The sequence below is a fragment of the Athalia rosae genome, chromosome 1 (genome assembly GCF_917208135.1).
Source record: "Athalia rosae chromosome 1, iyAthRosa1.1, whole genome shotgun sequence".
NCBI lineage: Eukaryota > Metazoa > Arthropoda > Insecta > Hymenoptera > Athaliidae > Athalia > Athalia rosae.
Window position 1 is genome coordinate 18,121,278 of NC_064026.1, and position 26,963 is coordinate 18,148,240.

Sequence of the window (26,963 nt, forward strand, 5' to 3'; positions counted from 1 at the left end):
AGCAGTCGCGCGTCACTCGTTGGATTTATAAATTTTCAAAGTCCGATAAAGTCGCGCATCACTCATTGGATCAAAAACTATTCGAAGTCCGACGCAGTCGCGCATCACTCGTTGGATCGGAAGATTTTCAAAGTATGAAGCAGTCGCGCGTCACTCTTTGGATTGATAAATTTTCAAAGTCCGATGAAGTCGTGCATCACTCGTTGATTCGAAAAATTTTCTAAGTCTGAGAAAGTCGCGCATCACTCTTCGGAACGAAAAATTCTCCAAGTTCGAAGGAGTCGCGCATCACTTATTAGATCAAGAAATCTTCGGATCCCGACGCGGTCGCGCATTGATTGTTGGATCAAAAACTTTTCAAAGTCCGACGCAGTCGCGCATCACTCGTTGGATCGGAAAATTTTCAAAGTATGAGAAAGTCGCGCATCACTCGTTGGATCAAAAAATTTTCAAAGTCCGATAAAGTCGCGCATCACTCGTTGGATCGGAAATTTTTCGAAGTCCGAAAGAGTCGCGCATCACTCGTTGGATCAAAGAATTTTCGAAGTCCGAAAGAGTCGCGCATCGCTCGTCAAATCAAAGAATCTTCAAAGTCCGGGAGGGTCGCGCATTACTCGTTGAATCGGAAAATTTTCAAAGTCCGACGGAGTCGCGCATCACTCGTTTGATCGGAAAACTTTCAAAGTATGAAGCAGTCGCGTGTCACTCGTTGGATTGATGAATTTTCAAAGTCCGATAAAGTCGTGCATCACTCGTTGAATCGAAAAATTTCCGAAGTCTGAGAAAGTCGCGCATCACTCTTCGGAACGAAAAATTCTCCAAGTTCGGAGGAGTCGCGCATCACTTGTGAGATCAAGAAATCTTCGGAGTCCGACGCGGTCGCGCATCACTTGTTGGATCAAAAACTTTTCAAAGTCCGACGCAGTCGCGCATCACTCGTTGGATCGGAAAATTTCCAAAGTATCAGCAGTCGCGCGTCACTCGTTGGATTTATGAATTTTCAAAGTCCGATAAAGTCGCGCATCACTCGTTGGATCAAAAAATTTTCAAAGTCGGACGCAGTCACGCATCACTCGTTGAATCACAAAATTTTCGAAGTCCGAAAAAGTCGCGCATCACTCGTTGGATCGGAAAATTTCCAAAGTCCGAAAGAGTCGCGCATCACTCGTTGAATGTGAAAATTTTCAAAGTCCGAAAGAGACGCGCATCACTCGTTGGATCAAAAAATTTTCGGAGTCCGGAAGGGTCGCGCATCACTCGTTGGATCTAAAAATTTTGAACCTCCGGAAGAGTCGCACATTACTCGTTGAATCAAGAAATTTCCGAAGTCCGACGCGGTCGCGCCTCACTCGTTGGATCAAAGAATTTTCGAAGTCCGAAAGAGTCGCGCATCGCTCGTCAAATCAAAGAATCTTCAAAGTCCGGGAGGGTCGCGCATTACTCGTTGAATCGGAAAAATTTTCAAAGTCCGACGGAGTCGCGCATCACTCGTTCGATCGGAAAACTTTCAAAGTCCGGCGGAGCCGCGCATCACTCGTTAGATCAAAAGATTTTCAAAGTCTGATGGAGTCGCGGATTACTCGTTAAATCATGAAATCTTCGGAGTCCGACGCAGTCGCGCATCACTCGTTGGATCGGAAAATTTTCAAAGTATGAAGCAGTCGCGCGTCACTCGTTGGATTGATAAATTTTCAAAGTCCGATGAAGTCGTGCATCACTCGTTGAATCAAAAAATTTTCGAAGTCTGAGAAAGTCGCGCATCACTCGTTGGATCAAAAAATTTCCAAAGTCCGATAAAGTCGCGCATCACTCGTTGGATCGGAAATTTTTCGAAGTCCGAAAGAGTCGCGCATCACTCGTTGGATCGAAAAATTTCCGAATTCCGGAAAGGTCGCGCATCACTCGTTGAATCAAAAAATTTTGAGAGTCCGACGCAGTCGCGCATCACTCGTTGGATCAGGAAATTTTGGAAGTCCGACGCAGTCGCGCATCACTCGTTGGTTCGAAAAATTCCCAAGGTCCGGAGGTCGCGCATCACTCAATGGATCGAACGATTTCTAAAGTCCGAAAGATTTGCACATCACTGGTTGGATCGAAAAAATTTTCAAAGTCCGATAGAGTCGCGCATCGCTCGTTAAATCGAAGAATTTTCAAAGTCCGGCGGAGCCGCGCATCACTCGTTGGATGAAAAATCTTCCGAAGTCTGAAGCAGTCGCGCATCACTCGTTGGATCAAAAAATTTTCAAAGTCCGACGCAGTCGCGCATCACTTCTTGGATCGAAAAATTTCCAAAGTCCGGGAGGGTCGCGCATTACTCGTTGGATCAAAAGATTTTTAAAGTCCGATAGAGTCGCGCATCACTCGTTGAATCGAAAAATTTTCAAAGTCCGACGGAGTCGCGCATCACTCGTTGGATCAAAAAATTTTCAAAGTCCGACGCAGTCGCGCATCACTCCTTGGATCGGAAAATTTCCAAAGTCCGGAAGGGTTGCGCATTACTCGTTGGATCAAAAGATTTTCAAAGTCCGATAGAGTCGCGCATCACTCGTTGAATCGAAAAATTTTCAAATTCCGACGGAGTCGCGCATCACTCCTTGGATCGGAAAATTTCCAAAGTCCGGGAGGGTTGCGCATTACTCGTTGGATCAAAAGATTTTCAAAGTCCGATAGAGTCGCGCATCACTCTTCGAAACAAAAAATTCTCCACGTCCGAAGCAGTCGCGCATCACTCGTTGGATCGAAAACTTTTTAAAGTCCGACGCAGTCGCGCATCACTCGTTGGATCAGGAAATTTTCAAAGTATGAAGCAGTCGCGCGTCACTCGTTGGATTGATGAATTTTCAAAGTCCGATGAAGTCGTGCATCACTCGTTGAATCGAAAAATTTCCAAAGTCTGAGAAAGTCGCGCATCACTCTTCGAAACAAAAAATTCTCCACGTCCGAAGCAGTCGCGCATCACTCGTTACATTGAGAGATTTTAAAAGTCCGATAGAATCGCGCATCAATCGTTGAATCGAGAGATCTTCGGAATCCAAAAGAGTCGCGCATCACTCGTTGGATTGGAAAATCTTCGAAGTCCGACGCAGTCGCGCATCACTTGTTGGATCGGAAAATTCTCAAAGTCCGAAGCAGTCGCGCATCACTCGTTGAATGTGAAAATTTTCAAAGTCCGGAAGAGACGCGCATTACTCGTTGGATCTCAAAATTTTGAACCTCCGGAAGAGTCGCACATTACTCGTTGAATCAAGAAATTTCCGAAGTCCGACGCGGTCGCGCCTCACTCGTTGGATCAAAGAATTTTCGAAGTCCGAAAGAGTCGCGCATCACTCGTTGAATCGAAAAATTTTCAAAGTCCGACGCAGTCGCGCATCACTCCTTGGATCGGAAAATTTCCAAAGTCCGGGAGGGTTGCGCATTACTCGTTGGATCAAAAGATTTTCAAAGTCCGATAGAGTCGCGCATCACTCGTTGAATCGAAAAATTTTCAAAGTCCGACGGAGTCGCGCATCACTCGTTGAAACGAAAAATTTTCAAAGTCCGACGGAGTCGCGCATCACTCGTTAGATCAAAAGATTTTCAAAGTCTGATAAAGTCTTGAATCACTTGTTGAATCAAGGAATCTTCGGAGTCCGACGCGGTCGCGCATAACTCGTTGGATCAAAAACTTTTCAAAGTCCGACGCAGTCGCGCATCACTCGTTGGATCAGGAAATTTTCAAAGTATGAAGCAGTCGCGCGTCACTCGTTGGATTGATGAATTTTCAAAGTCCGATAAAGTCGTGCATCACTCGTTGAATCGAAAAATTTCCAAAGTCTGAGAAAGTCGCGCATCACTCTTCGAAACAAAAAATTCTCCAAGTCCGAAGCAGTCGCGCATCACTCGTTACATTGAGAGATTTTCAAAGTCCGATAGAATCGCGCATCAATCGTTGAATCGAGAGATCTTCGAAGTCCGAAAGAGTCGCGCATCACTCGTTGGATTGGAAAATCTTCGAAGTCCGAAGCAGTCGCGCATCACTCGTTGAATGTGAAAATTTTCAAAGTCCGAAAGAGACGCGCATCCTTCGTTGGATCTAAAAATTTTGAACCTCCGGAAGAGTCGCACATTACTCGTTGAATCAAGAAATTTCCGAAGTCCGACGCGGTCGCGCCTCACTTGTTGGATCAAAGAATTTTCGAAGTCCGAAAGAGTCGCGCATCACTCGTTGAATCGAAAAATTTTCAAAGTCCGACGGAGTCGCGCATCACTCGTTGGATCAAAAAATTTTCAAAGTCCGACGCAGTCGCGCATCACTCCTTGGATCGGAAAATTTCCAAAGTCCGGGAGGGTCGCGCATTACTCGTTGGATCAAAAAATTTTCAAAGTCCGATAGAGTCGCGCATCACTCGTTGAATCGAAGAATTTTCAAAGTCCGACGGAGTCGCGAATCACTTGTTGAATCAAGGAATCTTTGAAGTCCGACGCGGTCGCGCATCACTCGTTGGATCATAAACTTTTCAAAGTCCGACGCAGTCGCGCATCACTCGTTGGATCAGGAAATTTTCAAAGTATGAAGCAGTCGCGCGTCACTCGTTGGATTGATGAATTTTCAAAGTCCGATAAAGTCGTGCATCACTCGTTGAATCGGAAAATTTTTAAAGTCTGAAAAAATCGCGCATCACTCTTCGGAACAAAAAATTCTCCAAGTCTGAAGCAGTCGCGCATCACTCGTTACATTGAGAGATTTTCAAAGTCCGATAGAATCGCGCATCAATCGTGGGATTGAGAGATCTTCGAAGTCCGAAAGAGTCGCGCATCACTCGTTGGATTGGAAAATCTTTGAAGTCCGAAGCAGTAGCGCATCACTCGTTAGATCAAAAGATTTTCAAAGTCTGATAAAGTCGCGAATCACTCGTTAAATCAAGAAATCTTCGGAGTCCGACGCGGTCGCGCATCACTCGTTGGATCGGAAAATTTCCAAAGTATGAAGCAGTCGCGCGTCACTCGTTGGATTGATGAATTTTCAAAGTCCGATAAAGTTGTGCATCACTCTTTGAATCGAAAAATTTTCAAAGTCTGAGAAAGTCGCGCATCACTCTTCGGAACGAAAAATTCTCCAAGTTCGAAGGAGTCGCGCATCACTTGTTAGATCAAGAAATCTTCGGAGTCCGACGCGGTCGCGCATTACTTGTTGGATCAAAAACTTTTCAAAGCCCGACGCAGTCGCGCATCACTCGTTGGATCAGAAAATTTCCGAAGTATGAAGCAATCGCGCGTCACTCGTTGGATTTATAAATTTTCAAAGTCCGATAAAGTCGCGCATCACTCATTGGATCAAAAACTATTCGAAGTCCGACGCAGTCGCGCATCACTCGTTGGATCGGAAGATTTTCAAAGTATGAAGCAGTCGCGCGTCACTCGTTGGATTGATAAATTTTCAAAGTCCGATGAAGTCGTGCATTACTCGTTGAATCGAAAAATTTTCTAAGTCTGAGAAAGTCGCGCATCACTCTTCGGAACGAAAAATTCTCCAAGTTCGAAGGAGTCGCGCATCACCTATTAGATCAAGAAATCTTCGGATCCCGACGCGGTCGCGCATTACTTGTTGGATCAAAAACTTTTCAAAGTCCGACGCAGTCGCGCATCACTCGTTGGATCGGAAAATTTTCAAAGTATGAAGCAGTCGCGCGTCACTCGTTGGATTGATAAATTTTCAAAGTCCGATAAAGTCGCGCATCACTCGTCGGATCGAAAAACTTTCAAAGTTCGACGCAGTCACGCATCACTCGTTGGATCGAAAAATTTCTTAAGTCCGGAGCAGTCGCGCATCACTTGTTGGATCGAAAAATTTTCAAAGTCCGATAAAGTCGCGCATCACTCGTTGGATCGGAAATTCTTCGAAGTCCGAAAGAGTCGCGCATCACTCGTTGGATCAAAAAATTTCCGAAGTCCGGAAAGGTCGCGCATCACTCGTTGGATCAAAAAATTCTGAAATTACGACGCAGTCGCGCATAACTCGTTAGATCAGAAAATTTTTAAAGTCCGACGCAGTCGCGCATCACTCGTTGGTTCGAAAAATTTCCAAGGTCCGGAGGTCGCGCATCTCTCGATGGATCGAACGATTTCTAAAGTCCGAAAGATTTGCACATCACTGGTTGGATCGAAAAAATTTTCAAAGTCCGAAAGAGTCGCGCATCGCTCGTTAGATCGAAGAATTTTCAAAGTCCGGGAGGGTCGCGCATTACTCGTTGGATCAAAAGATTTTCAAAGTCCGATAGAGTCGCGCATCACTCGTTGAATCGAAAAATTTTCAAAGTCCGACGGAGTCGCGCATCACTCGTTGGATCAAAAAATTTTGAAAGTCCGACGCAGTCGCGCATCACTCGTTGGATCAGGAAATTTCGGAAGTCCGACGCAGTCGCGCATCACTCGTTGGTTCGAAAAATTCCCAAGGTCCGGAGGTCGCGCATCACTCAATGGATCGAACGATTTCTAAAGTCCGAAAGATTTGCACATTACTGGTTGGATCGAAAAAATTTTCAAAGTCCGATAGAGTCGCGCATCGCTCGTTAAATCGAAAAATTTTCAAAGTCCGGCGGAGCCGCGCATCTCTCGATTGATCGAACGATTTCTAAAGTCCGAAAGATTTGCACATCACTGGTTGGATCGAAAAAATTTTCGAAGTCCGACGCAGTCGCGCATCACTCCTTGGATCGATAAATTTTCAAAGTCCGGGGGGGTCGCGCATTACTCGTTGGATCAAAAGATTTTCGAAGTCCGATAGACTCGCGCATCACTCGTTGAATCGAAAAATTTTCAAAGTCCGACGGAGTCGCGCATCACTCGTTGAATCGAAAAATTTTCAAAGTCCGACGGAGTCGCGCATCACTCGTTAGATCAAAAGATTTTCAAAGTCTGATAAAGTCGCGAATCACTTGTTGAATCAAGGAATCTTCGGAGTCCGACGCGGTCGCGCATCACTCGTTGAATCGGAAAATTTTCAAAGTCTGAGAAGGTCGCGCATCACTCTTCGGAACAAAAACTTCTCCAAGTCCGAAGCAGTCGCGCATCACTCGTTACATTGAGAGATTTTCAAAGTCCGATAGAATCGCGGATCAATCGTGGGATTGGAAAATCTTTGAAGTCCGACGCAGTCGCGCATCACTTGTCGAATCAAAAAATTTTAAAAGCCCGACGCAGTCACGCATCACTCGTTAGTTCATGAATTTTCGGAAGTCCGGAGGTCGTGCATCACCTAATGAATCGAGAAATTCCTGGAGTCCGAAAGAGTCGCGCATCACTCGTTAAATCAAAAAATTTTCAAAGTCTGACGCAGTCGCGCATCACTTGTTGGATTGAAAAATTTTCAAAGTCCGATAGAGTCGCGCATCACTCGTTGGATCGAAAAATTTTCAAAGTCCGAAAGAGTCGCGCATGACTCTTCGGATCGAAGAATTTTTCAAGTCCGACAGAGTCGCGCATTACTCGTTGGATTGAAGGTTTTTCAAAGTCCGACGGAGCCGCGCATCACTCGTTGAATCGAAAATCTTTTAAAGTCCGACGCAGTCGCGCATCACTCGTTGGATCCGAAAATTTTCAAAGTCCGACGCAGTCGCGCATAACTCGTTGGATCGAAAAATTTTGAAAGTCTGGAAGTCGTAAATCACTCAATGAATCCAAAAATTCCTGGAGTCCGGAAGGGTCGCGCATCACTCGTTGGATCGGAAAATTTTCAAAGTCCAAAAGAGTCGCGCATCATTGTTGAATCAAAAAATTTCCGGAATCCAGAAGGGTCGCGCATCACTCGTTGGATCGAAAATTTTTTTGAGTCTGTGTAAGTCGCGCATCACTCGTTGAATCGATAAATCTTCGAAGTCCGAAAGAGTCGCGCATTACTTGTTGGATCGAAAAATTTCCAATGTCCGGAAGAGTCGCGCATCACTCGTTGAATCGAAAAATTTTTAAAGCCCGGAGAAGCCGCGCATCACTCCTTGCATCGAAAAATTCTCAAAGTCCGGAAGAGTCGCGCATCACTCGTTGGTTCGAGAATTTTTCAAGGTCCGGAGGTCGCGCTCCACTCAATGGATCGGAAAATTTCTGAATTCCGAAAGGGTCGCGCATCACACGTTGGATCAAAAGATTCCCGAAGGCCAAAAGATTCGCGCATTACTTGTTGGATCGCGAAATTTCCAAAGTCTTAGTGAGTAGCGCATCACTCGTTGGATCGAAGAATTTTCAAAGTCCGTAAAAGTCGCGCATCACTTTTTGGAACAAAAAATTTTCCAAGTCCGACGGAGTCGCGCATCACTCGTTGGATTGGAAAATTTTCAAAGTATGAAGCAGTCGCGCATTACTCGTTGGAATGAAGAATTTTCAAAGTCCGTTGGAGCCGCGCATCACTCGTTGAATCGAAAATCTTTTAGAGTCCGAAGCAGTCGCGCATCACTCGTTAGATCGGAGAATTTTTAGAGTTCAACGCAGTCGCTTCACTCGTTGGATCAAAAAATTTCCGGAATCCGACGCGGTCGCGCATCACTCGTTGGATCGAAAAATTTCCAAAGTATGAAGCAGTCGCGCGTTACTCGTTGGATTTATAAATTTTCAAAGTCCGATAAAGTCGCGCATCACTCATTGGATCAAAAACTATTCGAAGTCCGACGCAGTCGCGCATCACTCGTTGGATCGGAAGATTTTCAAAGTATGAAGCAGTCGCGCGTCACTCTTTGGATTGATAAATTTTCAAAGTCCGATGAAGTCGTGCATCACTCGTTGGATCGAAAAATTTTCTAAGTCTGAGAAAGTCGCGCATCACTCTTCGGAACGAAAAATTCTCCAAGTTCGAAGGAGTCGCGCATCACTTATTAGATCAAGAAATCTTCGGATCCCGACGCGGTCGCGCATTGATTGTTGGATCAAAAACTTTTCAAAGTCCGACGCAGTCGCGCATCACTCGTTGGATCGGAAAATTTTCAAAGTATGAGAAAGTCGCGCATCACTCGTTGGATCAAAAAATTTTCAAAGTCCGATAAAGTCGCGCATCACTCGTTGGATCGGAAATTTTTCGAAGTCCGAAAGAGTCGCGCATCACTCGTTGGATCGAAAAATTTCCGAAGTCCGGAAAGGTCGCGCATCACTCGTTGGATCAGGAAATTTTGAAAGTCCGACGCAGTCGCGCATCACTCGTTGGTTCGAAAAATTCCCAAGGTCCGGAGGTCGCGCATCACTCAATGGATCGAACGATTTCTGAAGTCCGAAAGATTTGCACATCACTGGTTGGATCGAAAAAATTTTCAAAGTCCGATAGAGTCGCGCATCGCTCGTTAAATCGGAAAATTTCCAAAGTCCGGCGGAGCCGCGCATCACTCGTTGGATGAAAAATCTTTCGAAGTCTGAAGCAGTCGCGCATCACTCGTTAGATCGGAGAATTTTTAGAGTCTAACGCAGTCGCGCATCACTCGTTGGATCGGAAAATTTTCAAAGTCCGACGCAGTCGCGCATCACTCTTTGGATCGGAAAATTTTCAAAGTCCGGCGGAGCCGCGCATCACTCGTTAGATCAAAAGATTTCCAAAGTCTGATAGAGTCGCGAATTACTCGTTAAATCATGAAATCTTCGGAGTCCGACGCAGTCGCGCATCACTCGTTGGATCGGAAAATTTTCGAAGTATGAAGCAGTCGCGCGTCACTCGTTGGATTGATAAATTTTCAGAGTCCGAAGAAGTCGCGCATCACTCGTTAGATCAAAAGATTTTCAAAGTCTGATAAAGTCGCGAATCACTTGTTGAATCAAGGAATCTTCGGAGTCCGACGCGGTCGCGCATCACTCGTTGAATCGGAAAATTTTCAAAGTCTGAGAAGGTCGCGCATCACTCTTCGGAACAAAAACTTCTCCAAGTCCGAAGCAGTCGCGCATCACTCGTTACATTGAGAGATTTTCAAAGTCCGATAGAATCGCGGATCAATCGTGGGATTGGAAAATCTTTGAAGTCCGACGCAGTCGCGCATCACTTGTCGAATCAAAAAATTTTAAAACCCCGACGCAGTCACGCATCACTCGTTAGTTCATGAATTTTCGGAAGTCCGGAGGTCGTGCATCACCTAATGAATCGAGAAATTCCTGGAGTCCGAAAGAGTCGCGCATCACTCGTTAAATCAAAAAATTTTCAAAGTCTGACGCAGTCGCGCATCACTTGTTGGATTGAAAAATTTTCAAAGTCCGATAGAGTCGCGCATCACTCGTTGGATCGAAAAATTTTCAAAGTCCGAAAGAGTCGCGCATGACTCTTCGGATCGAAGAATTTTTCAAGTCCGACAGAGTCGCGCATTACTCGTTGGATTGAAGGTTTTTCAAAGTCCGACGGAGCCGCGCATCACTCGTTGAATCGAAAATCTTTTAAAGTCCGACGCAGTCGCGCATCACTCGTTGGATCCGAAAATTTTCAAAGTCCGACGCAGTCGCGCATAACTCGTTGGATCGAAAAATTTTGAAAGTCTGGAAGTCGTAAATCACTCAATGAATCCAAAAATTCCTGGAGTCCGGAAGGGTCGCGCATCACTCGTTGGATCGGAAAATTTTCAAAGTCCAAAAGAGTCGCGCATCATTGTTGAATCAAAAAATTTCCGGAATCCAGAAGGGTCGCGCATCACTCGTTGGATCGAAAATTTTTTTGAGTCTGTGTAAGTCGCGCATCACTCGTTGAATCGATAAATCTTCGAAGTCCGAAAGAGTCGCGCATTACTTGTTGGATCGAAAAATTTCCAATGTCCGGAAGAGTCGCGCATCACTCGTTGAATCGAAAAATTTTTAAAGCCCGGAGAAGCCGCGCATCACTCCTTGCATCGAAAAATTCTCAAAGTCCGGAAGAGTCGCGCATCACTCGTTGGTTCGAGAATTTTTCAAGGTCCGGAGGTCGCGCTCCACTCAATGGATCGGAAAATTTCTGAATTCCGAAAGGGTCGCGCATCACACGTTGGATCAAAAGATTCCCGAAGGCCAAAAGATTCGCGCATTACTTGTTGGATCGCGAAATTTCCAAAGTCTTAGTGAGTAGCGCATCACTCGTTGGATCGAAGAATTTTCAAAGTCCGTAAAAGTCGCGCATCACTTTTTGGAACAAAAAATTTTCCAAGTCCGACGGAGTCGCGCATCACTCGTTGGATTGGAAAATTTTCAAAGTATGAAGCAGTCGCGCATTACTCGTTGGAATGAAGAATTTTCAAAGTCCGTTGGAGCCGCGCATCACTCGTTGAATCGAAAATCTTTTAGAGTCCGAAGCAGTCGCGCATCACTCGTTAGATCGGAGAATTTTTAGAGTTCAACGCAGTCGCTTCACTCGTTGGATCAAAAAATTTCCGGAATCCGACGCGGTCGCGCATCACTCGTTGGATCGAAAAATTTCCAAAGTATGAAGCAGTCGCGCGTCACTCGTTGGATTTATAAATTTTCAAAGTCCGATAAAGTCGCGCATCACTCATTGGATCAAAAACTATTCGAAGTCCGACGCAGTCGCGCATCACTCGTTGGATCGGAAGATTTTCAAAGTATGAAGCAGTCGCGCGTCACTCTTTGGATTGATAAATTTTCAAAGTCCGATGAAGTCGTGCATCACTCGTTGAATCGAAAAATTTTCTAAGTCTGAGAAAGTCGCGCATCACTCTTCGGAACGAAAAATTCTCCAAGTTCGAAGGAGTCGCGCATCACTTATTAGATCAAGAAATCTTCGGATCCCGACGCGGTCGCGCATTGATTGTTGGATCAAAAACTTTCCGAAGTCCGACGCAGTCGCGCATCACCCGTTGGATCGGAAAATTTTCAAAGTATGAGAAAGTCGCGCATCACTCGTTGGATCAAAAAATTTTCAAAGTCCGATAAAGTCGCGCATCACTCGTTGGATCGGAAATTTTTCGAAGTCCGAAAGAGTCGCGCATCACTCGTTGGATCGAAAAATTTCCGAAGTCCGGAAAGGTCGCGCATCACTCGTTGGATCAGGAAATTTTGAAAGTCCGACGCAGTCGCGCATCACTCGTTGGTTCGAAAAATTCCCAAGGTCCGGAGGTCGCGCATCACTCAATGGATCGAACGATTTCTGAAGTCCGAAAGATTTGCACATCACTGGTTGGATCGAAAAAATTTTCAAAGTCCGATAGAGTCGCGCATCGCTCGTTAAATCGGAAAATTTCCAAAGTCCGGCGGAGCCGCGCATCACTCGTTGGATGAAAAATCTTTCGAAGTCTGAAGCAGTCGCGCATCACTCGTTAGATCGGAGAATTTTTAGAGTCTAACGCAGTCGCGCATCACTCGTTGGATCGGAAAATTTTCAAAGTCCGACGCAGTCGCGCATCACTCTTTGGATCGGAAAATTTTCAAAGTCCGGCGGAGCCGCGCATCACTCGTTAGATCAAAAGATTTCCAAAGTCTGATAGAGTCGCGAATTACTCGTTAAATCATGGAATCTTCGGAGTCCGACGCAGTCGCGCATCACTCGTTGGATCGGAAAATTTTCGAAGTATGAAGCAGTCGCGCGTCACTCGTTGGATTGATAAATTTTCAGAGTCCGAAGAAGTCGTGCATCACTCGTTGAATCAAAAAATTTTCAAAGTCTGAGAAAGTCGCGCATCACTCGTTGGATCAAAAAATTTTCCAAGTCCGATAAAGTCGCGCATCACTCGTTGGATCGGAAATTTTTCGAAGTCCGGAAGAGTCGCGCATCACTCGTTGGATCGAAAAATTTCCGAAATCCGGAAAGGTCGCGCATCACTTGTTGGATCAAAAAATTTTGAAAGTCCGACGCAGTCGCGCATCACTCGTTGGATCAGGAAATTTTGGAAGTCCGACGCAGTCGCGCATCACTCGTTGGTTCGAAAAATTCCCAAGGTCTGGAGGTCGCGCATCACTCAATGGATCGAACGATTTCTAAAGTCCGAACGATTGACACATCACTGGTTGGATCGAAAAAATTTTCAAAGTCCGATAGAGTCGCGCATCGCTCGTTAATTTGAAGAATTCTCAAAGTCCGGCGGAGCCGCGCATCACTCGTTGGATGAAAAATCTTTCGAAGTCTGGAGCAGTCGCGCATCACTCGTTAGATCGAAGAATTTTGAGAGTCCAACGCAGTCGCGCATCACTCGTTGGATCAAAAAATTTTCAAAGTCCGACGCAGTCGCGCATCACTCCTCGGATCGGAAAATTTCCAAAGTCCGGGAGGGTCGCGCATGACTCGTTGGATCGAAAGATTTTCAAAGTCCGATAGAGTCGCGCATCACTCGTTGAATCGAAAAATTTCCAAAGTCCGATAGAGTCGCGCATCGCTCGTTAATTTGAAGAATTTTCAAAGTCCGGCGGAGCCGCGCATCACTCGTTGGATGAAAAATCTTTCGAAGTCTGGAGCAGTCGCGCATCACTCGTTAAATCGAAGAATTTTGAGAGTCCAACGCAGTCGCGCATCACTCGTTGGATCAAAAAATTTTCAAAGTTCGAAGGAGTCGCGCATCACTTATTAAATCAAGAAATCTTCGGATCCCGACGCGGTCGCGCATTACTTGTTGGATCAAAAACTTTGAAAAGTCCGACGCAGTCGCGCATCACTCGTTGGATCGGAAAATTTTCAAAGTATGAAGCAGTCGCGCGTCACTCGTTGGATTGATAAATTTTCAAAGTCCGATAAAGTCGCGCATCACTCGTTGGATCAAAAAATTTTCAAAGTCCGACGCAGTCGCGCATCACTCCTTGGATCGGAAAATTTTCAAAGTCCGGAAGGGTCGCGCATTACTCGTTGGATCAAAAGATTTTCAAAGTCCGATAGAGTCGCGCATCACTCGTTGAATCGAAGAATTTTTAAAGTCCGACGGAGTCGCGCATCACTCGTTGAATCGGAAAATTTTCAAAGTCCGACGGAGTCGCGCATCACTCGTTAGATCAAAAGATTTTCAAAGTCTGATAAAGTCGCGAATCACTCGTTGAATCAAGGAATCTTCGGAGTCCGACGCGGTCGCGCATCACTCGTTGGATCAAAAACTTTTCAAAGTCCGACGCAGTCGCGCATCACTCGTTGGATCAGAAAATTTTCAAAGTATGAAGCAGTCGCGCGTCACTCGTTGGATTGATGAATTTTCAAAGTCCGATAAAGTCGTGCATCACTCGTTGAATCGAAAAATTTTCAAAGTCTGAGGAAGTCGCGCATCACTCTTCGGAACGAAAAATTCTCCAAGTTCGGAGGAGTCGCGCATCACTTGTTAGATCAAGAAATCTTCGGAGTCCGACGCGGTCGCGCATTACTTGTTCGATCAAAAACTTTTCAAAGTCCGACGCAGTCGCGCATCACTCGTTGGATCGGAAAATTTTCAAAGTATCAGCAGTCGCGCGTCACTCGTTGGATTTATGAAATCTCAAAGTCCGATAAAGTCGCGCATCACTCGTTGGATCAAAGAATTTTCGAAGTCCGAAAGAGTCGCGCATCGCTCGTCAAATCAAAGAATCTTCAAAGTCCGGGAGGGTCGCGCATTACTCGTTGAATCGGAAAATTTTCAAAGTCCGACGGAGTCGCGCATCACTCGTTTGATCGGAAAACTTTCAAAGTATGAAGCAGTCGCGTGTCACTCGTTGGATTGATGAATTTTCCAAGTCCGATAAAGTCGTGCATCACTCGTTGAATCGAAAAATTTCCGAAGTCTGAGAAAGTCGCGCATCACTCTTCGGAACGAAAAATTCTCCAAGTTCGGAGGAGTCGCGCATCACTTGTGAGATCAAGAAATCTTCGGAGTCCGACGCGGTCGCGCATCACTTGTTGGATCAAAAACTTTTCAAAGTCCGACGCAGTCGCGCATCACTCGTTGGATCGGAAAATTTCCAAAGTATCAGCAGTCGCGCGTCACTCGTTGGATTTATGAATTTTCAAAGTCCGATAAAGTCGCGCATCACTCGTTGGATCAAAAAATTTTCGAAGTCTGATGGAGTCGCGGATTACTCGTTAAATCATGAAATCTTCGGAGTCCGACGCAGTCGCGCATCACTCGTTGGATCGGAAAATTTTCAAAGTCCGACGGAGTCGCGCATCACTCGTTCGATCGGAAAACTTTCAAAGTCCGGCGGAGCCGCGCATCACTCGTTAGATCAAAAGATTTTCAAAGTCTGATGGAGTCGCGGATTACTCGTTAAATCATGAAATCTTCGGAGTCCGACGCAGTCGCGCATCACTCGTTGGATCGGAAAATTTTCAAAGTATGAAGCAGTCGCGCGTCACTCGTTGGATTGATAAATTTTCAAAGTCCGATGAAGTCGTGCATCACTCGTTGAATCAAAAAATTTTCGAAGTCTGAGAAAGTCGCGCATCACTCGTTGGATCAAAAAATTTCCAAAGTCCGATAAAGTCGCGCATCACTCGTTGGATCGGAAATTTTCCGAAGTCCGAAAGAGTCGCGCATCACTCGTTGGATCGAAAAATTTCCGAATTCCGGAAAGGTCGCGCATCACTCGTTGAATCAAAAAATTTTGAGAGTCCGACGCAGTCGCGCATCACTCGTTGGATCAGGAAATTTTGGAAGTCCGACGCAGTCGCGCATCACTCGTTGGTTCGAAAAATTCCCAAGGTCCGGAGGTCGCGCATCACTCAATGGATCGAACGATTTCTAAAGTCCGAAAGATTTGCACATCACTGGTTGGATCGAAAAAATTTTCAAAGTCCGATAGAGTCACGCATCGCTCGTTAAATCGAAGAATTTTCAAAGTCCGGCGGAGCCGCGCATCACTCGTTGGATGAAAAATCTTCTGAAGTCTGAAGCAGTCGCGCATCACTCGTTGGATCAAAAAATTTTCAAAGTCCGACGCAGTCGCGCATCACTCCTTGGATCGAAAAATTTCCAAAGTCCGGGAGGGTCGCGCATTACTCGTTGGATCAAAAGATTTTTAAAGTCCGATAGAGTCGCGCATCACTCGTTGAATCGAAAAATTTTCAAAGTCCGACGGAGTCGCGCATCACTCGTTGGATCAAAAAATTTTCAAAGTCCGACGCAGTCGCGCATCACTCGTTGGATCGGAAAATTTTCAAAGTATCAGCAGTCGCGCGTCACTCGTTGGATTTATGAAATCTCAAAGTCCGATAAAGTCGCGCATCACTCGTTGGATCAAAAAATTTTCAAAGTCGGACGCAGTCACGCATCACTCGTTGAATCACAAAATTTTCGAAGTCCGAAAAAGTCGCGCATCACTCGTTGGATCGGAAAATTTCCAAAGTCCGAAAGAGTCGCGCATCACTTGTTGAATGTGAAAATTTTCAAAGTCCGAAAGAGACGCGCATCACTCGTTGGATCAAAAAATTTTCGGAGTCCGGAAGGGTCGCGCATCACTCGTTGGATCTAAAAATTTTGAACCTCCGGAAGAGTCGCACATTACTCGTTGAATCAAGAAATTTCCGAAGTCCGACGCGGTCGCGCCTCACTCGTTGGATCAAAGAATTTTCGAAGTCCGAAAGAGTCGCGCATCGCTCGTCAAATCAAAGAATCTTCAAAGTCCGGGAGGGTCGCGCATTACTCGTTGAATCGGAAAATTTTCAAAGTCCGACGGAGTCGCGCATCACTCGTTTGATCGGAAAACTTTCAAAGTATGAAGCAGTCGCGTGTCACTCGTTGGATTGATGAATTTTCAAAGTCCGATAAAGTCGTGCATCACTCGTTGAATCGAAAAATTTCCGAAGTCTGAGAAAGTCGCGCATCACTCTTCGGAACGAAAAATTCTCCAAGTTCGGAGGAGTCGCGCATCACTTGTGAGATCAAGAAATCTTCGGAGTCCGACGCGGTCGCGCATCACTTGTTGGATCAAAAACTTTTCAAAGTCCGACGCAGTCGCGCATCACTCGTTGGATCGGAAAATTTCCAAAGTATCAGCAGTCGCGCGTCACTCGTTGGATTTATGAATTTTCAAAGTCCGATAAAGTCGCGCATCACTCGTTGGATCAAAAAATTTTCGAAGTCTGATGGAGTCGCGGATTACTCGTTAAATCATGAAATCTTCGGAGTCCGACGCAGTCGCGCATCACTCGTTGGATCGGAAAATTTTCAAAGTCCGACGGAGTCGCGCATCACTCGTTCGATCGGAAAACTTTCAAAGTCCGGCGGAGCCGCGCATCACTCGTTAGATCAAAAGATTTTCAAAGTCTGATGGAGTCGCGGATTACTCGTTAAATCATGAAATCTTCGGAGTCCGACGCAGTCGCGCATCACTCGTTGGATCGGAAAATTTTCAAAGTATGAAGCAGTCGCGCGTCACTCGTTGGATTGATAAATTTTCAAAGTCCGATGAAGTCGTGCATCACTCGTTGAATCAAAAAATTTTCGAAGTCTGAGAAAGTCGCGCATCACTCGTTGGATCAAAAAATTTCCAAAGTCCGATAAAGTCGCGCATCACTCGTTGGATCGGAAATTTTCCGAAGTCCGAAAGAGTCGCGCATCACTCGTTGGATCGAAAAATTTCCGAATTCCGGAAAGGTCGCGCATCACTCGTTGAATCAAAAAATTTTGAGAGTCCGACGCAGTCGCGCATCACTCGTTGGATCAAGAAATTTTGGAAGTCCGACGCAGTCGCGCATCACTCGTTGGTTCGAAAAATTCCCAAGGTCCGGAGGTCGCGCATCACTCAATGGATCGAACGATTTCTAAAGTCCGAAAGATTTGCACATCACTGGTTGGATCGAAAAAATTTTCAAAGTCCGATAGAGTCGCGCATCGCTCGTTAAATCGAAGAATTTTCAAAGTCCGGCGGAGCCGCGCATCACTCGTTGGATGAAAAATCTTCTGAAGTCTGAAGCAGTCGCGCATCACTCGTTGGATCAAAAAATTTTCAAAGTCCGACGCAGTCGCGCATCACTCCTTGGATCGAAAAATTTCCAAAGTCCGGGAGGGTCGCGCATTACTCGTTGGATCAAAAGATTTTTAAAGTCCGATAGAGTCGCGCATCACTCGTTGAATCGAAAAATTTTCAAAGTCCGACGGAGTCGCGCATCACTCGTTGGATCAAAAAATTTTCAAAGTCCGACGCAGTCGCGCATCACTCCTTGGATCGGAAAATTTCCAAAGTCCGGAAGGGTTGCGCATTACTCGTTGGATCAAAAGATTTTCAAAGTCCGATAGAGTCGCGCATCACTCGTTGAATCGAAAAATTTTCAAATTCCGACGGAGTCGCGCATCACTCCTTGGATCGGAAAATTTCCAAAGTCCGGGAGGGTTGCGCATTACTCGTTGGATCAAAAGATTTTCAAAGTCCGATAGAGTCGCGCATCACTCTTCGAAACAAAAAATTCTCCACGTCCGAAGCAGTCGCGCATCACTCGTTGGATCGAAAACTTTTTAAAGTCCGACGCAGTCGCGCATCACTCGTTGGATCAGGAAATTTTCAAAGTATGAAGCAGTCGCGCGTCACTCGTTGGATTGATGAATTTTCAAAGTCCGATAAAGTCGTGCATCACTCGTTGAATCGAAAAATTTCCAAAGTCTGAGAAAGTCGCGCATCACTCTTCGAAACAAAAAATTCTCCACGTCCGAAGCAGTCGCGCATCACTCGTTACATTGAGAGATTTTAAAAGTCCGATAGAATCGCGCATCAATCGTTGAATCGAGAGATCTTCGGAATCCAAAAGAGTCGCGCATCACTCGTTGGATTGGAAAATCTTCGAAGTCCGACGCAGTCGCGCATCACTTGTTGGATCGGAAAATTCTCAAAGTCCGAAGCAGTCGCGCATCACTCGTTGAATGTGAAAATTTTCAAAGTCCGGAAGAGACGCGCATCACTCGTTGGATCTCAAAATTTTGAACCTCCGGAAGAGTCGCACATTACTCGTTGAATCAAGAAATTTCCGAAGTCCGACGCGGTCGCGCCTCACTCGTTGGATCAAAGAATTTTCGAAGTCCGAAAGAGTCGCGCATCACTCGTTGAATCGAAAAATTTTCAAAGTCCGACGCAGTCGCGCATCACTCCTTGGATCGGAAAATTTCCAAAGTCCGGGAGGGTTGCGCATTACTCGTTGGATCAAAAGATTTTCAAAGTCCGATAGAGTCGCGCATCACTCGTTGAATCGAAAAATTTTCAAAGTCCGACGGAGTCGCGCATCACTCGTTGAAACGAAAAATTTTCAAAGTCCGACGGAGTCGCGCATCACTCGTTAGATCAAAAGATTTTCAAAGTCTGATAAAGTCGCGAATCACTTGTTGAATCAAGGAATCTTCGGAGTCCGACGCGGTCGCGCATCACTCGTTGGATCAAAAACTTTTCAAAGTCCGACGCAGTCGCGCATCACTCGTTGGATCAGGAAATTTTCAAAGTATGAAGCAGTCGCGCGTCACTCGTTGGATTGATGAATTTTCAAAGTCCGATAAAGTCGTGCATCACTCGTTGAATCGAAAAATTTCCAAAGTCTGAGAAAGTCGCGCATCACTCTTCGAAACAAAAAATTCTCCAAGTCCGAAGCAGTCGCGCATCACTCGTTACATAGAGAGATTTTCAAAGTCCGATAGAATCGCGCATCAATCGTTGAATCGAGAGATCTTCGAAGTCCGAAAGAGTCGCGCATCACTCGTTGGATTGAAAAATCTTCGAAGTCCGACGCAGTCGCGCATTACTTGTTGGATCGGAAAATTCTCAAAGTCCGAAGCAGTCGCGCATCACTCGTTGAATGTGAAAATTTTCAAAGTCCGAAAGAGACGCGCATCCTTCGTTGGATCTAAAAATTTTGAACCTCCGGAAGAGTCGCACATTACTCGTTGAATCAAGAAATTTCCGAAGTCCGACGCGGTCGCGCCTCACTTGTTGGATCAAAGAATTTTCGAAGTCCGAAAGAGTCGCGCATCACTCGTTGAATCGAAAAATTTTCAAAGTCCGACGGAGTCGCGCATCACTCGTTGGATCAAAAAATTTTCAAAGTCCGACGCAGTCGCGCATCACTCCTTGGATCGGAAAATTTCCAAAGTCCGGGAGGGTCGCGCATTACTCGTTGGATCAAAAAATTTTCAAAGTCCGATAGAGTCGCGCATCACTCGTTGAATCGAAGAATTTTCACAGTCCGACGGAGTCGCGAATCACTTGTTGAATCAAGGAATCTTCGGAGTCCGACGCGGTCGCGCATCACTCGTTGGATCATAAACTTTTCAAAGTTCGACGCAGTCGCGCATCACTCGTTGGATCAGGAAATTTTCAAACTATGAAGCAGTCGCGCGTCACTCGTTGGATTGATGAATTTTCAAAGTCCGATAAAGTCGTGCATCACTCGTTGAATCGGAAAATTTTTAAAGTCTGAGAAAATCGCGCATCACTCTCCGGAACAAAAAATTCTCCAAGTCTGAAGCAGTCGCGCATCACTCGTTACATTGAGAGATTTTCAAAGTCCGATAGAATCGCGCATCAATCGTGGGATTGAGAGATCTTCGAAGTCCGAAAGAGTCGCGCATCACTCGTTGGATTGGAAAATCTTTGAAGTCCGAAGCAGTAGCGCATCACTCGTTAGATCAAAAGATTTTCAATGTCTGATAAAGTCGCGAATCACTCGTTAAATCAAGAAATCTTCGGAGTCCGACGCGGTCGCGCATCACTCGTTGGATCGGAAAATTTCCAAAGTATGAAGCAGTCGCGCGTCACTCGTTGGATTGATGAATTTTCAAAGTCCGATAAAGTTGTGCATCACTCTTTGAATCGAAAAATTTTCAAAGTCTGAGAAAGTCGCGCATCACTCTTCGGAACGAAAAATTCTCCAAGTTCGAAGGAGTCGCGCATCACTTGTTAGATCAAGAAATCTTCGGAGTCCGACGCGGTCGCGCATTACTTGTTGGATCAAAAACTTTTCAAAGTCCGACGCAGTCGCGCATCACTCGTTGGATCAGAAAATTTCCGAAGTATGAAGCAATCGCGCGTCACTCGTTGGATTTATAAATTTTCAAAGTCCGATAAAGTCGCGCATCACTCATTGGATCAAAAACTATTCGAAGTCCGACGCAGTCGCGCATCACTTGTTGGATCGGAAGATTTTCAAAGTATGAAGCAGTCGCGCGTCACTCGTTGGATTGATAAATTTTCAAAGTCCGATGAAGTCGTGCATTACTCGTTGAATCGAAAAATTTTCTAAGTCTGAGAAAGTCGCGCATCACTCTTCGGAACGAAAAATTCTCCAAGTTCGAAGGAGTCGCGCATCACCTATTAGATCAAGAAATCTTCGGATCCCGACGCGGTCGCGCATTACTTGTTGGATCAAAAACTTTTCAAAGTCCGACGCAGTCGCGCATCACTCGTTGGATCGGAAAATTTTCAAAGTATGAAGCAGTCGCGCGTCACTCGTTGGATTGATAAATTTCCAAAGTCCGATAAAGTCGCGCATCACTCGTCGGATCGAGAAACTTTCAAAGTTCGACGCAGTCACGCATCACTCGTTGGATCGAAAAATTTCTTAAGTCCGGAGCAGTCGCGCATCACTTGTTGGATCGAAAAATTTTCAAAGTCCGATAAAGTCGCGCATCACTCGTTGGATCGGAAATTCTTCGAAGTCCGGAAGAGTCGCGCATCACTCGTTGGATCAAAAAATTTCCGAAGTCCGGAAAGGTCGCGCATCACTCGTTGGATCAAAAAATTCTGAAATTACGACGCAGTCGCGCATAACTCGTTAGATCAGAAAATTTTTAAAGTCCGACGCAGTCGCGCATCACTCGTTGGTTCGAAAAATTTCCAAGGTCCGGAGGTCGCGCATCTCTCGATGGATCGAACGATTTCTAAAGTCCGAAAGATTTGCACATCACTGGTTGGATCGAAAAAATTTTCAAAGTCCGAAAGAGTCGCGCATCGCTCGTTAGATCGAAGAATTTTCAAAGTCCGGGAGGGTCGCGCATTACTCGTTGGATCAAAAGATTTTCAAAGTCCGATAGAGTCGCGCATCACTCGTTGAATCGGAAAATTTTCAAAGTCCGACGGAGTCGCGCATCACTCGTTGGATCAAAAAATTTTGAAAGTCCGACGCAGTCGCGCATCACTCGTTGGATCAGGAAATTTTGGAAGTCCGACGCAGTCGCGCATCACTCGTTGGTTCGAAAAATTCCCAAGGTCCGGAGGTCGCGCATCACTCAATGGATCGAACGATTTCTAAAGTCCGAAAGATTTGCACATTACTGGTTGGATCGAAAAAATTTTCAAAGTCCGATAGAGTCGCGCATCGCTCGTTAAATCGAAAAATTTTCAAAGTCCGGCGGAGCCGCGCATCTCTCGATGGATCGAACGATTTCTAAAGTCCGAAAGATTTGCACATCACTGGTTGGATCGAAAAAATTTTCGAAGTCCGACGCAGTCGCGCATCACTCCTTGGATCGATAAATTTTCAAAGTCCGGGGGGGTCGCGCATTACTCGTTGGATCAAAAGATTTTCGAAGTCCGATAGACTCGCGCATCACTCGTTGAATCGAAAAATTTTCAAAGTCCGACGGAGTCGCGCATCACTCGTTGAATCGAAAAATTTTCAAAGTCCGACGGAGTCGCGCATCACTCGTTAGATCAAAAGATTTTCAAAGTCTGATAAAGTCGCGAATCACTTGTTGAATCAAGGAATCTTCGGAGTCCGACGCGGTCGCGCATCACTCGTTGAATCGGAAAATTTTCAAAGTCTGAGAAGGTCGCGCATCACTCTTCGGAACAAAAAATTCTCCAAGTCCGAAGCAGTCGCGCATCACTCGTTACATTGAGAGATTTTCAAAGTCCGATAGAATCGCGGATCAATCGTGGGATTGGAAAATCTTTGAAGTCCGACGCAGTCGCGCATCACTTGTCGAATCAAGAAATTTTAAAAGCCCGACGCAGTCACGCATCACTCGTTAGTTCATGAATTTTCGGAAGTCCGGAGGTCGTGCATCACTTAATGAATCGAGAAATTCCTGGAGTCCGAAAGAGTCGCGCATCACTCGTTAAATCAAAAAATTTTCAAAGTCTGACGCAGTCGCGCATCACTTGTTGGATTGAAAAATTTTCAAAGTCCGATAGAGTCGCGCATCACTCGTTGGATCGAAAAATTTTCAAAGTCCGAAAGAGTCGCGCATGACTCTTCGGATCGAAGAATTTTTCAAGTCCGACAGAGTCGCGCATTACTCGTTGGATTGAAGGTTTTTCAAAGTCCGACGGAGCCGCGCATCACTCGTTGAATCGAAAATCTTTTAAAGTCCGACGCAGTCGCGCATCACTCGTTGGATCCGAAAATTTTCAAAGTCCGACGCAGTCGCGCATAACTCGTTGGATCGAAAAATTTTGAAAGTCTGGAAGTCGTAAATCACTCAATGAATCCAAAAATTCCTGGAGTCCGGAAGGGTCGCGCATCACTCGTTGGATCGGAAAATTTTCAAAGTCCAAAAGAGTCGCGCATCATTGTTGAATCAAAAAATTTCCGGAATCCAGAAGGGTCGCGCATCACTCGTTGGATCGAAAAATTTTTGAATTCCGAAAGAAGCGCGCATCACTCGTTGGATCGAAAATTTTTTTGAGTCTGTGTAAGTCGCGCATCACTCGTCGAATCGATAAATCTTCGAAGTCCGAAAGAGTCGCGCATTACTTGTTGGATCGAAAAATTTCCAATGTCCGGAAGAGTCGCGCATCACTCGTTGAATCGAAAAATTTTTAAAGCCCGGAGAAGCCGCGCATCACTCGTTGCATCGAAAAATTCTCAAAGTCCGGAAGAGTCGCGCATCACTCGTTGGTTCGAGAATTTTTCAAGGTCCGGAGGTCGCGCTTCACTCAATGGATCGGAAAATTTTTGAATTCCGAAAGGGTCGCGCATCACACGTTGGATCAAAAGATTCCCGAAGGCCAAAAGATTCGCGCATTACTTGTTGGATCGCGAAATTTCCAAAGTCTTAGTGAGTAGCGCATCACTCGTTGGATCGAAGAATTTTCAAAGTCCGTAAAAGTCGCGCATCACTTTTTGGAACAAAAAATTTTCCAAGTCCGACGGAGTCGCGCATCACTCGTTGGATTGGAAAATTTTCAAAGTATGAAGCAGTCGCGCATTACTCGTTGGAATGAAGAATTTTCAAAGTCCGTTGGAGCCGCGCATCACTCGTTGAATCGAAAATCTTTTAGAGTCCGAAGCAGTCGCGCATCACTCGTTAGATCGGAGAATTTTTAGAGTTCAACGCAGTCGCTTCACTCGTTGGATCAAAAAATTTCCGGAATCCGACGCGGTCGCGCATCACTCGTTGGATCGAAAAATTTTCGAAGTCCGACGCAGTCGCGCATCACTCGTTGAATCGGAAAATTTTAAAGGTATGAAGCAGTTGCGCATCACTCGTTGGATTGGAAAATTCTCATAGTCCGATGGAGTCGCGCATCACTCGTTGGATCAAAAAATTCTCAAAGTCCAAAAAAGTCGCGCATCACTCTTCGGATCGAAGAATTTTTCAAGTCCGACGGAGTCGCGCATCACTCGTTGAATCGAAAAATTTTCGAAGTCCGAAAGAGTCGCGCATCACTTTTCGGAACGAAAAATTTTCCAAGTCCGACGGCGCCGCGCATCATTCGTTGGATTGGAAAATTTTCAAAGTATGAAGCAGTCGCGGATCACTCGTTGGATCAAGGAATTTTCAAAGTCCGATGGAGTCGCGCATCACTCGTTGGATCGAAGAATTTTTAAAGTCCGAAGGAGTCGCGCATCACTTTTCGAAACGAGAAATTTTCCAAGTCCGACGGAGTCGCGCATCACTCGTTGGATCGGAAATTTTTCGAAGTCCGAAAGAGTCGCGCATCACTCGTTGAATCGAAAAATTTCCGAAGTCCGGAAAGGTCGCGCATCACTCGTTGGATCAAAAAATTTTGAAAGTCCGACGCAGTCGCGCATCACTCGTTGGATCAGGAAATTTTGAAAGTCCGACGCAGTCGCGCATCACTCGTTGGTTCGAAAAATTCCCAAGGTCCGGAGGTCGCGCATCACTCAATGGATCGAACGATTTCTAAAGTCCGAAAGATTTGCACATTACTGGTTGGATCGAAAAAATTTTCAAAGTCCGATAGAGTCGCGCATCGCTCGTTAAATCGAAAAATTTTCGAAGTCCGGCGGAGCCGCGCATCACTCGTTGGATGAAAAATCTTTTGAAGTCTGAAGCAGTCGCGCATCACTCGTTGGATCAAAAAATTTTCAAAGTCCGACGCAGTCGCGCATCACTCCTTGGATCGAAAAATTTTCAAAGTCCAGAAGAGTCGCGCATCATTGTTGAATCAAAAAATTTCCGGAATCCAGAAGGGTCGCGCATCACTCGTTGGATCGAAAAATTTTTGAATTCCGAAAGAAGCGCGCATTACTCGTTGGATCGAAAATTTTTTTGAGTCCGTGTAAGTCGCGCATCACTCGTTGAATCGATAAATCTTCGAAGTTCGAAAGAGTCGCGCATTACTTGTTGGATCGAAAAATTTCCAATGTCCGGAAGAGTCGCGCATCACTCGTTGAATCGAAAAATTTTCAAAGTCCGGAGAAGCCGCGCATCAAGCGTTGCATCGAAAAATTCTGAAAGTCCGGAAGAGTCGCGCATCACTCGTTGGTTCGAGAATTTTGCAAGGTCCAGAGGTCGCGCTTCACTCAATGGATCGGAAAATTTCTGAATTCCGAAAGGGTCGCGCATCACACGTTGGATCAAAAGATTCTCGAAGGCCAAAAGATTCGCGCATCACTTGTTGGATCGCGAAATTTCCAAAGTCTTAGTGAGTAGCGCATCACTCGTTGGATCGAAGAATTTTCAAAGTCCGAAAGAGTCGCGCATCACTCGTCGGATCAAAAAATTCTGAAAGTCTGGAAGTCGTAAATCCCTCAATGAATCGAAAAATTCCTGAAGTCCGGAAGAGTCGCGCATCACTCGTTGGATCGGAAAATTTTCAAAGTCCGGAAGATTCGCGCATCATTGTTGAATCAAAATATTTTCGATGTCCAGAAGGGTCGCGCATCACTCGTTGGATCGAGAAATTTTCAAATTTCGAAAGAAGCGCGCATCACTCTTCGGATCGAAGAATTCTCCAAGTCCGACGGAGTCGCGCATCACTCGTTGAATCGAAAAATTTTCGAAGTCCGAAAGAGTCGCGCATCACTTTTCGAAACGAAAAATGTTCCAAGTCCGACGGCGCCGCGCATCATTCGTTGGATTGGGAAATTTTCAAAGTATGAAGCAGTCGCGGATCACTCGTTGGATCAAGGAATTTTCAAAGTCCGATGGAGTCGCGCATCAGTCGTTGGATCGAAGAATTTTCAAAGTCCGAAGGAGTCGCGCATCACTTCTCGAAACGAAAAATTTTTCAAGTCCGACGGAGTCGCGCATCACTCGTTGGATCGGAAAATTTCCAAAGTATGAAGCAGTCGCGCGTCACTCGTTGGATTTATAAATTTTCAAAGTCCGATAAAGTCGCGCATCACTCGTTGGATCGGAAGATTTTCAAAGTATGAAGCAGTCGCGCGTCACTCGTTGGATTGATAAATTTTCAAAGTCCGATGAAGTCGTGCATCACTCGTTGAATCAAAAAATTTTCTAAGTCTGAGAAAGTCGCGCATCACTCTTCGGAACGAAAAATTCTCCAAGTTTGAAGGAGTCGCGCATCACTTATTAGATCAAGAAATCTTCGGATCCCGACGCGGTCGCGCATTACTTGTTGGATCAAAAACTTTTCAAAGTCCGATAAAGTCGCGCATCACTCGTCGGATCAAAAAACTTTCAAAGTTCGACGCAGTCACGCATCACTCGTTGGATCGAAAAATTTCTTAAGTCCGGAACAGTCGCGCATCACTCGTTGGATCGAAAAATTTCCAAGGTCCGGAGGTCGCGCATCTCTCGATGGATCGAACGATTTCTAAAGTCCGAAAGAGTCGCGCATCACTCGTTGGATCGAAAAATTTCCGAAGTCCGGAAAGGTCGCGCATCACTCGTTGGATCAAAAAATTTTGAAAGTCCGACGCAGTCGCGCATCACTCGTTGGATCAGGAAATTTTGGAAGTCCGACGCAGTCGC